The following is a 12,058-nucleotide window of genomic DNA, read 5'->3' on the forward strand; positions in this document are numbered from 1 at the left end:
GCACTCCCACAGGGGCGTGCTAACATGCTGTTCAATGCTGCTCAGCATCATCGGCATAGACACTCATACCTGTGTTCATTGCCACAGTCTCCAACACCAGGTTTAGGGTCGGTGCACATGATCAGAAGTCCCAGCACTTCCGGTCATGCGCACCAGACCTCTCTGAAGCCGGGACGTGTGCACCCGGCTTCATAGTGCGCATGACCGGAAATGCCGGGACCTCTGATCCTGCGCTCTGCCCAGCGTCTGAGGTAGTAACAACAGACATGTGCATCACCTCCGATGACGCTGTGCATGGAATAGCATGTTAGCATGCACCTGTGGTTGTGCTAACATGCTAAGAGGGAGGACTAGTCAGGGGAACTAACGCCTTTGGTCCCTGCCCTCATTAGTATATCATGAAGGATCTTTAGATATGCTTTTTCTAAAGATCTCTTTTATATATGCTACGAGATACAGGGATTGTTCGGCAGGGATTAGCAATAGACAACCAGAACTGCTCGTGATTCTGGGTACATATTGGACCTGACAGGTTCCCTTTAAGAGAGCCGAAAAAGATTCCGCCAGTTACTTCTGGTGGTGACTTATCTCTTAGAGAAAAAAAGTGGGTAGAATCAGAAGACCCTCGTCCAACCGGGCAGGTTCAAATGACTTGTATTTAATGTGTACGGATGACCTTTGAAAAGGTTGTTTGATGCTGAAAACATTTTTTTTTTTTCTAGGCATTCTCCGCTTTTGTCACCCCCATAGATGCAGTGCAGAAACCTCTCTAGGTCTGGGCTGAAGATTGGGATTGATTGGCTACAGCAGTGCGGTGACTAGGAGGGCGTTATCCGATACCCTCCCTTTTAGTCACCTGCCTATTGCCAGTCTTAGGTTTTGTTGACATCTGGGGGGCACAGACCTCATACTGGGGCAGGCACAGACCTCTGAAGGGGCTTGCACTGGGTCCATGACGGTTACAGAAATGAGTATACCTCCATTTGTTATTTTCATAACATCCATGCTTAGAAAATAAAATGTTCTTAGCATTGGACCACCCCTTTAATGTGTATTAGGTGACAGCCTGAAAAAAAAAAATTGAAAAAAATCCAGCACTCAAAGCATTCAACTGGAATTGTTTTATATTTTATTCATTGTTCTGTGTAATTATTAAAGACGTTTCGGTCATCCGACCTTCATCAGTTTACACAGAAAGGGCTCTGTAGAAATATATGGAAAAGCTGGACCAGAGGAAAAAGCTGCCCGTCCGGGTCTGCAGTCAATTGACTGCAGACCCGGACGGGCAGCTTTTTCCTCTGGTCCAGCTTTTCCATATATTTCTACAGAGCCCTTTCTGTGTAAACTGATGAAGGTCGGATGACCGAAACGTCTTTAATAATTACACAGAACAATGAATAAAATATAAAACAATTCCAGTTGAATGCTTTGAGTGCTGGATTTTTTTCAATTTTTTGATCTGGGGTGGGACCCTATCCAAGCACCAGCGACTATAGAAGGAGTGCCACATTTCTATATTCTATATTAGGTGACAGCCTGTTCACTGCAAATGATGGGCACAGTATGGGCTGAAAATTATCTCATGAAAGGTTAAATGTCACATGTACATTATAATAGAGGAGCTGTGTCCAATGGCCGGCCCCTGCCTGGCTTTAATGATGTCCCTTGGGCTGGTATACATCATTACAAGCCTCCTCCAGCAGCATCCATCACATTTGCAGTGAGCAGATGAAGCCGAGACTCCTGAACCTTGTACCTTGCTGTGTATTTATTGATTCTGCTTTTCTTCTATACCGCCATCATATTCCACAGCACTTTACAGATGTCATCATATCTGTCTCCATTGGGGCTCACAATCTAAATCCCCTATTACTATGTCTTTGGAGGGTGGGAGGAAGCTCATTCAAACACGGGGAGAACATACAAACTCCTTGCAGATATTGTCCTTGGTCCATGAAAACTGTTGAAAATGGTGTCTCGCTTCCTAGTGATTTGCATGTGGCACACTTTTTAAACTTTTTTTTTTTTTTTTTTATATATATATCTATATACAGTGCCTACAAGTAGTATTCAACCCCCTGCAGATTTAGCAGGTTTGATAAGATGCAAATAAGTTAGAGCCTGCAAACTTCAAACAAGAGCAGGATTTATTAACAGATGCATAAATCTTACAAACTAACAAGTTATGTTGCTCAGTTAAATTTTAATAAATTTTCAACATAAAAGTGTGGGTCAATTATTATTCAACCCCTAGGTTTAATATTTTATGGAATAACCCTTGTTTGCAATTACAGCTAATAATCGTCTTTTATAAGACCTGATCAGGCCGGCACAGGTCTCTGGAGTTATCTTGGCCCACTCCTCCATGCAGATCTTCTCCAAGTTATCTAGGTTCTTTGGGTGTCTCATGTGGACTTTAATCTTGAGCTCCTTCCACAAGTTTTCAATTGGGTTAAGGTCAGGAGACTGACTAGGCCACTGCAACACCTTGATTTTTTCCCTCTGGAACCAGGCCTTGGTTTTATTGGCTGTGTGCTTTGGGTCGTTGTCTTGTTGTAAGATGAAATGACGACCCATCTTAAGATCCTTGATGGAGGAGCGGAGGTTCTTGGCCAAAATCTCCAGGTAGGCCGTGCTATCCATCTTCCCATGGATGCGGACCAGATTGCCAGGCCCCTTGGCTGAGAAACAGCCCCACAGCATGATGCTGCCACCACCATGCTTAACTGTAGGGATGGTATTCTTGGGGTCGTATGCAGTGCCATCCAGTCTCCAAACGTCACGTGTGTGGTTGGCACCAAAGATCTCGATCTTGGTCTCATCAGACCAGAGAACCTTGAACCAGTCTGTCTCAGAGTCCTCCAAGTGATCATGAGCAAACTGTAGACGAGCCTTGACATGACGCTTTTAAAGTAAAGGTACCTTACGGGCTCGTCTGGAACGGAGACCATTGCGGTGGAGTACGTTACTTATGGTATTCACTGAAACCAATGTCCCCACTGCCATGAGATCTTCCCGGAGCTCCTTCCTTGTTGTCCTTGGGTTAGCCTTGACTCTTCGGACAAGCCTGGCCTCGGCACGGGTGGAACTTTCAAAGGCTGTCCAGGCCGTGGAAGGCTAACAGTAGTTCCATAAGCCTTCCACTTCCGGATGATGCTCCCAACAGTGGAGACAGGTAGGCCCAACTCCTTGGAAAGGGTTTTGTACCCCTTGCCAGCCTTGTGACCCTCCACGATCTTGTCTCTGATGGCCTTGGAATGCTCCTTCTGTCTTTCCCATGTTGACCAAGTATGAGTGCTGTTCACAAGTTTGGGGAGGGTCTTAATTAGTCAAAAAAGGCTGGAAAAGAATGTTATTTCATTTTTTTTTTTTTTTTTTTTTAAATTGTGAGAAGTTTATTTAGAGGGTCATTTATTATTCAACCCCTCAAACCACAAGAATTCTGTTTGGTTCCCCTAAAGTATCAAGAAGAAGTATTTCAGGCACAAAGAACAATGAGTTTCACATGTTTGGATTAATTATCTCTTTTTTTGCTGCAGTGCATTTCACACTTCCAGGCTGATCTACAGTCCAAATGTCACAATGCCAAGTTAATTCCGAATGTGTAAACCTGCTAAATCTGCAGGGGGTTGAATACTACTTGTAGGCACTGTATATATATATAAAAAAAGAACATCTTAAGAGACCTGTCTCCAGATTTTTTTCAATACTAGGGTTTGCTCACATTTGCATATAATATATATAAAAAAAATTGGTCCCAGAAAAGTGGGACGAATGAACTTGGTTTGATATTCCACCTATATTTATTTATTTATTTATATACTTTTGATTACGAACTCTGTAAAAATATTTTTTAAAAATTCCATTGCAGACAGTTTTTTCTTTTCACCATCGCTGGCTCCGTAGGCTTCCAAAAGAATAGAATTCCATAGGGTTCCAAAAGGAATTCCTTCCATACTTTTCTCAAGACGGTGCTGCAGTGTATTGCAGTGATGTTCCTTGACTGATTGGAAAAATGTAACATTGAGTACAATAGAGAAGACTACTGATTCATTCACCCAAAAATGTGACAGCTGTTACTGCACAATGGCAGCAAGTAAGCTTCAGTGCCTGAAGAGTATTCTGTGCACTTGAAGGAAAGCTATCAGAATTTATATTCTCAAGAAATGCAACTACGAGGATCAAGGATGGTCAATATATGGTGATCTGAAAGTTCTCTCTTTGCTCCTTGGGCAGCAAGGATGACACACAAAATCCCCATGGTTTTTGTGTGAATAGGACAGCCGATATAGGACTCATCACTGGAGCCAAGGAAGTTGGCCGACAAGAATATCTTTGCAACCTGGACTCAAGAACACGGTTGCAGAAAGTTTAGTTGATCCCACTAAAGTTCTCCTGCCACAAAACAAGCAGTTTGTGAAAGCTCTACTGAGAGAAGGAGAGACTTTGAAAGTACCAAGTTTCAGGGACTGTAACGCCTGCCTGGATCCACAGACTCAGACGGGCTGTAATGGACAGGCTAGAGGGAGGCCACTCACAAAGCAGGACCCCCAGAACCCTGAAATCCTTTAACCCCCCCTATACAGGAATCTGGAATTACACAGGGCCCTGGAGATCACTACCCGTGGAAGGCTGCAGTCTGAGAGAGTAGTCGTCAGGCAGGGTCAAAACCAGGAATTGCAGAACAGAGACAGAATCCGCAGGCAAGGATGTAATCAGCAAACGTAGGAGAGGTCAAATCCGGATCAGGCAGCGAGGTACATAAACGACAGGCAGAAGGGTAGTCAGAACACAAGCAAGGTCAGCGCACAGGAATCAAAATACAAATCGCACAGGAGCCAGGAATACAAACTATCTCTGGCAGTGGTCACATGACAGGAGGGGAAATAAGAAGGGTGTGGTGTCTTCCCATTGCTGCAGGTGAATGATGGCAACTTCAGCTGGAAGACACACTCCACCTACAGTCAGCCAGTGGTACTGCAGGTTTTAGGGAAACCCAGCCCAGTGCATGAGCGGAGCCTGTGCTCAGCAGAGCCACGGGCACAGACTCCTCTCCCATCACCAGCACTATCCATGGTGGGAACACGGTGTTGCCTGGCGATGGGAGCAGAATTCACAGGAGTGGACTCCGGTGGGGACATGACAGGAACCCTCCGAAGAAAAACTGAAAAAAGGCATTTTTGTGGGTCAGAATATTCGGAAACTCACGAAGGACGTGTTCGAAAGAAAAATGTTGAGAAAAGGGCTTGGGATTCTTTTAAAGAAGTCGTGAAGAAATTTCTAGGTAATAAAAAAGATCCAAATTTTAAGTCCATCGTGGAGAACATGCTGAAACGTTTCAAAGTCTTGGGTTGTCTGGTGAATTTGAAGTTAAATTTTTTTAGATTCCCATTCAAACTACTTTGCTGAAACTCTTGGGGCTGTCAGAGAAGAGCAAAGAGAAGATTTCAGGAGAAGAGATGGAACGATGATACCAAGGTAGTTGGAACGTGAACATCATGGGGGACCACTGCTGGATGCTTCACAGAGAAGATCCACTGGCAGCAATCACCGGACGTTACGGTGAGCTGCTTATTTTCCTTGCAGTGGCCACTACAGGATAAATTTGGTATTGTGTATGACCATCCATGACTGGTTCTCATGTAATACATAGATGGTACTGGCTTTCTTTATTTTGCTCACTTATATATTTTCACATGGCTTTACAGACCTCATCAACCCTGTCCCCATTGGGGCTCACAATCTAATTGATCTAACAGAGCAGATTGCCTCCGCTTATTAATTATTTCCACTATGGGTCATAGTGAGGGGGATCATGCGTTAGAAGAACCCCCTGTGTTATATCATTATGCCCTAATGTATATGAGGATGGGCTGCAGAGGGGCTGGGCTACTTTACCAAAGCTTACTAATTCCACTTCTGATGACATTTCAATAACACGCCTCACCTTTCAGCATTAACCACATCTTGTTGATGGCGATCTATTATAAAGCTGGTTTTCTGTGGATGAATGTCCTATATAAATCAGTTTGTCTCCCCAGGGAGCCATATTTACACACGGCTCTCACATATAGGCACAATCCATTTCCACGATCTGAGAGCTGCTGACACCGGAGGCTTTTGTAGTTCATCCCCTTTGATACTTGTCCAGGTGCTGAGGAGGAGCAGAAGGAAGAAGATTGCAAAATAGGGAATAACAAAAAAAAAAAGTCATTTTGCAGTTAAGTATAAGGCGGCACAGAACACGATCTATAGTTTCATGTATCGCCCTGAGTTATATATGTCACAATTAAGAAAAGAGTAAGAACACAAAGGCTCGTGGAGCGGATCGCTTTGTACCTGCGAAGGAGCGAAGATAAATGAGTGCGAGCAGGAATTCCTGCCTCATAAAACATCTCCTGCGTCTGCCACCGCCGCTTCATAATCATCTGTTTGTGATGACAGAGTTCGCCGGGAAATGACTCTGCTGTCATTGAGAATCTAGACGCCTGGCGTTAACTGTACAAATGCCTGAAGGGTGACCAGTCCACACGGGGAATATTACCATATCTCATTTCCTGCCTAGGAATACAGACTTTATATTAATCACACTGGTCACTGAGTAGGTGAGATATACACTGGATGGAGAAGATGTGTTCATATGGAAATATTCCGCTAATCGCTGCTTTCTTCTATGCGCCGAATAATGACTGGCCGGGGTGATGTGATCGCTGTGATTCAGTAGTTACAATAGTGATCCTCGCTGCTCATATTGAAATGGCCTGAATATCGTACAATCCGGGGAGTCACCAAATATAAAGCACATAGGCCATAAGGAATTCTTCATCCATCACCGTATGCTCACACGTACCGTTTAGATGGGTTTTTCTTCCAAAAAAACACAGCGGATGTTGCACGTGATTTTGGCGCATTGATTTCATGCATGTTTCAGCACTCCACTGTTTTGATCTCAATAGGAAAAAATTGCAGTAAAAACGCTGAAAGAATTGATAAACTGCGTTCTTTTATAAATGCACCAAAGGTCAAAAAACAAAAGGAAAAAATGCATAGTGCTGTTACAGTAAAACGCAGCTGTTGCTGATTCCTATCTGTGCTTCAGTCCATGTCTAGTCCACTGCAGCACGTATTCATGACGGCCGCTTCCTACAATATTCGCTGCGGCTCCTGCAAGTATCCTCTCCAGCTGCTCCTACGATATCTTCTACTGCTACAACCAGAGTCTGTTAATGTCCATGGCACCAGCTGCCGAGGTACCGTTGATCCCCTGGGGCTGCCCTCTGTCGGCTACCAGTGTATGTGTCACCACATCCAGTGATTTTAGTGAAGACTCAGTAGCCATTCTAGTTCGCTTCTCCAGGCCATTGATCAGTTCCTTCGACCCAATGGATCCACTAATCCCGTACTCGCCCGGCAAGCATTACACTGCTGTTCTCATCTGCTCTGATGAACTAGTAAAGGCCGAAGCCAGAATGCAACCTTTGATTACCTGCAACACTGTGAATACACTGTGTGCAGAATTATTAGACAGATGAGTATTTTGATCACATGATACTTTTTATACATGTCGTCCTACTCCAAGCTGTATAGGCTTGAGAGCCAACTACCAATTAAGTAAATCAGGTGATGTACATCTCTGTAATGAGGAGGGGTGCGGTGTAATGATATCAACACCCTATATAAGGGATGCTTAATAATTAGGCAACTTCCTTTCCTTTGGTAAAATGGGTCAGAAGAGCGTTTTGACGGGCTCTGAAAAGTACAAAATTGTGAGATGTCTTGCAGAGGGATGCAACAGTCTTGAAATTGCCAAACTTTTGAAGCGTGATCACCAAACAATCAAGGGTTATATGGCAAATAGCCAACAGGGTGGCAAGAAGCGTGTTGGGCAAAAAAGGCTCCAAATAACTGCCCATGAATTGAGGAAAATCAAGCGTGAAGCTGCCAAGATGCCATTTTCCACCAGTTTGGCCATATCTCAGAGTCGCAACGTTACTGGAGTATCAAAAAGCACAAGGTGTGCCATACTTGGGGACATGGCCAAGGTAAGGAAGGCTGAAAAACCACCACCTTTGAACAAGAAACATAAGCTAAAGCGTCAAGACTGGGCCAAGAAATATCTTAAGACTGATTTTTCAAAGGTTTTATGGACTGATGAAATGAGAGTGACTCTTGATGGGCCAGAGGCTGGATCAGTAGAGAGCAAAGAGCTCCACTCCGACTCAGACGCCAGCAAGGTGGAGGTGGGGTACTGGTATGGGCTGGTATCATCAAAGATGAACTTGTGGGACCTATTCGGGTTGAGGATGGAGTGAAGCTCAACTCCCAGACTTATGCAGGCTTTACACGAGACGAGCTATTGTGCGATGTATTGTCGGGGTCACGGTTTTCGTGACGCACATCTGGCATCGTTCACGGCGTCGTCTTGTGACACCTCCAAGCGACGCAGTATCGCTCACAAATCGCGAGTCATGTACACGTCGCTAGGTTTTAAAAATATTGTTTATTTTTCATGGCGCCGGTTGTTCATCGTACCCGGGGCAGCACACATTGCTCCGTGTGACACCCCGGGAACGATGAACTCCGCCTACCTGCGTCCCGTGGCTCCCGCCGGCTATGCGCAAAGAAGGAGAAGTGGGATGTTTTTATGTCCCGCTCATTTCCACCCCTCCGCTTCTATTGGCCAGCGGCTGTGTGACGTTGCTGTGACACCGAACGTCCCTCCCCCTTCAGGAAGAGGATGTTCGCTGCCCACAGCGAGGTCGCACAGCAGGTAAGTACGTGTGACGGCGCTTTAACGACTTTGTGCGACACGGGCAGCGATTTGCCCGTGACGCACAAACGACGGGAGCGGGTACCATCGCACATGCGATCGCACGATAGATTGCATTGTGTAAAGCCCGCATTAGTGTCAGTTTCTGGAACGCAACATCAGTGGTACAGGAAGAAGTCGGTATCGTTCAAGAAAAACATGATTTTCATGCAGGACAATGCTCCATCACATGCATCCAACTACTCCACAGCGTGGCTGGCCAGTAAAGGTCTAAAAGATGAAAAAATAATGCCATGGCCCCCTTGTTCACCTGATCTGAAGCCCATAGAGAACCTGTGGACCCTCATAAAATGTAAGATCTACAGGGAGGGAAAACAGTACACCTCTCGGAACAGTGTCTGGGAGGCTGTGGTGGCTGCTGCACGCAATGTTGATCGTAAACAGATCAAGCAACTGACAGAATCTATGGATGGTCTGCTGCTGAGTGTCATCATAAAGAAAGGTGGCTATATTGGTCACTAATTTTTTGGGGTTTTGTTTTTGCATGTCAGAAATGTTTATTTCTAAATTTTATGCAGTTCTATTGGTTTACCTGATGAAAATAAACAAGTGAGATGAGAATATATTTGGTTTTTATTAAGTTGCCTAATAATTCTGCACAGTAATGGTTACCTGCTCAAACAGATATCCTCCTAAGATAGCCAAATCTAAAAAAAAAAACACTCCAACTTCCAAAAATATTAAGCTTTCATATTTGAGTCTTTGGGGTTGATTGAGAACATAGTTGTTGATCAATAATAAAAAAAAATCCTCTAAAGTACAACTTGCCTAATAATTCTGCACACGGTGTATAAGCTTTATCTTGTTTTTTCCTCCAGCATTTAGGAAGGCGTTGTCCAAGCAGTGAACAACCCCTTTAGATGGAACCTGTCACCAGTTTTTTGAACTATAAACTGCGGCCACCACCAGTGGGCTCTTATATACAGCATTCTAACATGCTGTATATAAGAGCCCGGGCCGCTGTGTAGAACATAAAAAAACACTTTATAATACTTACCTAAACTGGTCGCTGCGGTGGATGTGGCTCAAATGGGTGTCTTCATTCTCTGGTGCCGGCGCCTCCTCTTTTGGTCATCTTCGTCCTCCATCTTCTGAAGCCGCGGTGCATGACACATCCGACGTCCTACACACTCGCCGGCATTCAGGTCCTCAGCAAGGCAGATCAAAGTACTATAGTGCGCCTGCGCGGGATCGGCGAGTGTATGATGTAGATGCGTCATGCACCGCAACTTCAGAAGGAGGACGAAGATGGCCGAAAGAGGCGGCGCCGGCACCAGATGTCGAGGACTCCCATTTGAGCCACATCCACCGCAGCGACCGGTTTAGGTGAGTATTATAAGGTATTTTTTATGTTCTCACAGTGGCCTGAGCTCTTATATACACATGTTAGAATGCTGTATATAAGAGCTCACTGGTTGTGGTCGCAGCTTATAGGGCCAAAAACTGGTGACAGGTTCCCTTTAAATCAATTAAATCAAGTACTGTACATCATCTTTGATTTAAAAAACCACTAACGAGCAGAGAAAGCATTTTTTAATGTAAAATGTTAAAGAAAATTTAATATAAATATTAATATCTGTGTGCTGGTTTAGCAGTATAATAAAAAAAAAAAAAAAAAGCAAAAAACCCTAGCAGTTTCCATAACTCCTTGTTACACTCAAGAAGCGATCTCTGAGTTCGCAATGATCCTGATCTACTTTCTTACAAGGAACTCGTCCAGGAGTGAGGAATATGTACTTAGCACTTCAAGTGGCATTTCCCTTTAAAGCGGTTTTCCCACTAACAAAATTAATTTTAATCAATAGATCTTGGAATAATAATAATTTCCACAATTGGATGTGTTGAAAAATAATGTTCCTGTGCTGAGATAATCTTATGTGTCCCTGCTGTGTACTGTGTAATGGCCGTGTCTGACCGTACAGGGACATGGTCTGATCATACCACAGCTCCTGGGCCGAGGAGGACGCGCGACTATACAGATATTACAGTACTGGATCACAAATAGTTTTTTCTTTGAAGTAAAACATTCTTTAAAAAAACAGGCAGGGAAATGTTTCACCTCACAATAAGAATTTGCTATGATCCTGTGCTGTAAGGTCTATGTACTCTCTTGCGTCCTCCCCGGCCCATGAGATGTGCTATGATCAGATGTGTACGGTCAGACACAGCCATTACACAGTACACAGCAGGGACACATATATAAGATTATCTCAGCACAGGAACATTTTTTTTAACCACATCCAATTATGGAACTTATTATTATTCCAAGATCTATTAATAAAAATTAACTTTGATGGGAAAACCCCTTTAAGACGCTCGGCCTTCTCCCTTCTTCTGCTTCATCTGACATCTATGCCATCCTGTGGTCTATAGTTTAGAAATCTTACAGGACCGAGGATGCTATAAACTAAATCCAGAGGCGGATTAAACACATCTCTGTGGTTTGTGGTATTTATTCACCTGCGCTCCTTCACCCAAATCATTGTCCTGCGCAGTAGGAGCAGGATTTGTGGTTTCACCACTCATGGGATTAATGTCAAACATTCAGCCAAAAGTTAACCTGTTAAATATTGTGCTGCTGCGTCTTTATTGGCTGCTCTATATTGCTATAAATTTTATGTATATAGTAAGTATATTACAAGTGACATCATAGATCAGTGTATAGAAGTAATGGTGTCTGAGAGAAGGACAAGTCATATTAGTGTGCATTTTTGATTAGCATTCACAGCTGCTGCAGAACCTCTTTTATAAGAAGTAGTGGTAGCTTTTTGTCAGTCGCTGATTTTGTCATGTTTGTTGTATGCAGCAGCTAAGCTGTGTGTTCTCATGTATATTGCCCTCTCCATACGGTTATGTACTACGCCAAGCCCCCATATTGCGCCACTCGCGGTGCCCTACAGTTTTGTGTAACCATTGCGGTCTCATACCAGAATGTGCTGAAAATAAGAGAAAATCTCATGTATAAATATGATAAAACTAATCACATTTCCACAACAAATACCAAAATCAGCCGTACCCCATGGCAGTATTGCTTCCAGTACCACCCCATTCACCACAATTGCATTATTTCTGGTCTTACCACTCATCTTATTGAATCCTCATCCAAAAGTTGGATCCTGAATGGCTGGAAGCAGTAGTACGTTGTCATCTTACATTTAGGCTCTGTTCACACCTCCATTTGTACACTCGGTACACCTTTTAAGAATGGCGACAAAGACAGAATCCGCT

At 43.8% G+C, this 12,058-nt stretch overlaps 1 protein-coding gene across 1 annotated transcript in view; it reads left to right on the forward strand.

Annotated features, from left to right (window-relative positions):
- FBXW4 (F-box and WD repeat domain containing 4) overlaps positions 1–12,058 on the forward strand; it is a 251,123-nt gene that overhangs the window by 69,978 nt on the left and 169,087 nt on the right. The gene's annotated exons all lie outside the window — the stretch shown is intronic.

This window comes from Anomaloglossus baeobatrachus, chromosome 5, assembly GCF_048569485.1.
Source record: "Anomaloglossus baeobatrachus isolate aAnoBae1 chromosome 5, aAnoBae1.hap1, whole genome shotgun sequence".
NCBI lineage: Eukaryota > Metazoa > Chordata > Amphibia > Anura > Aromobatidae > Anomaloglossus > Anomaloglossus baeobatrachus.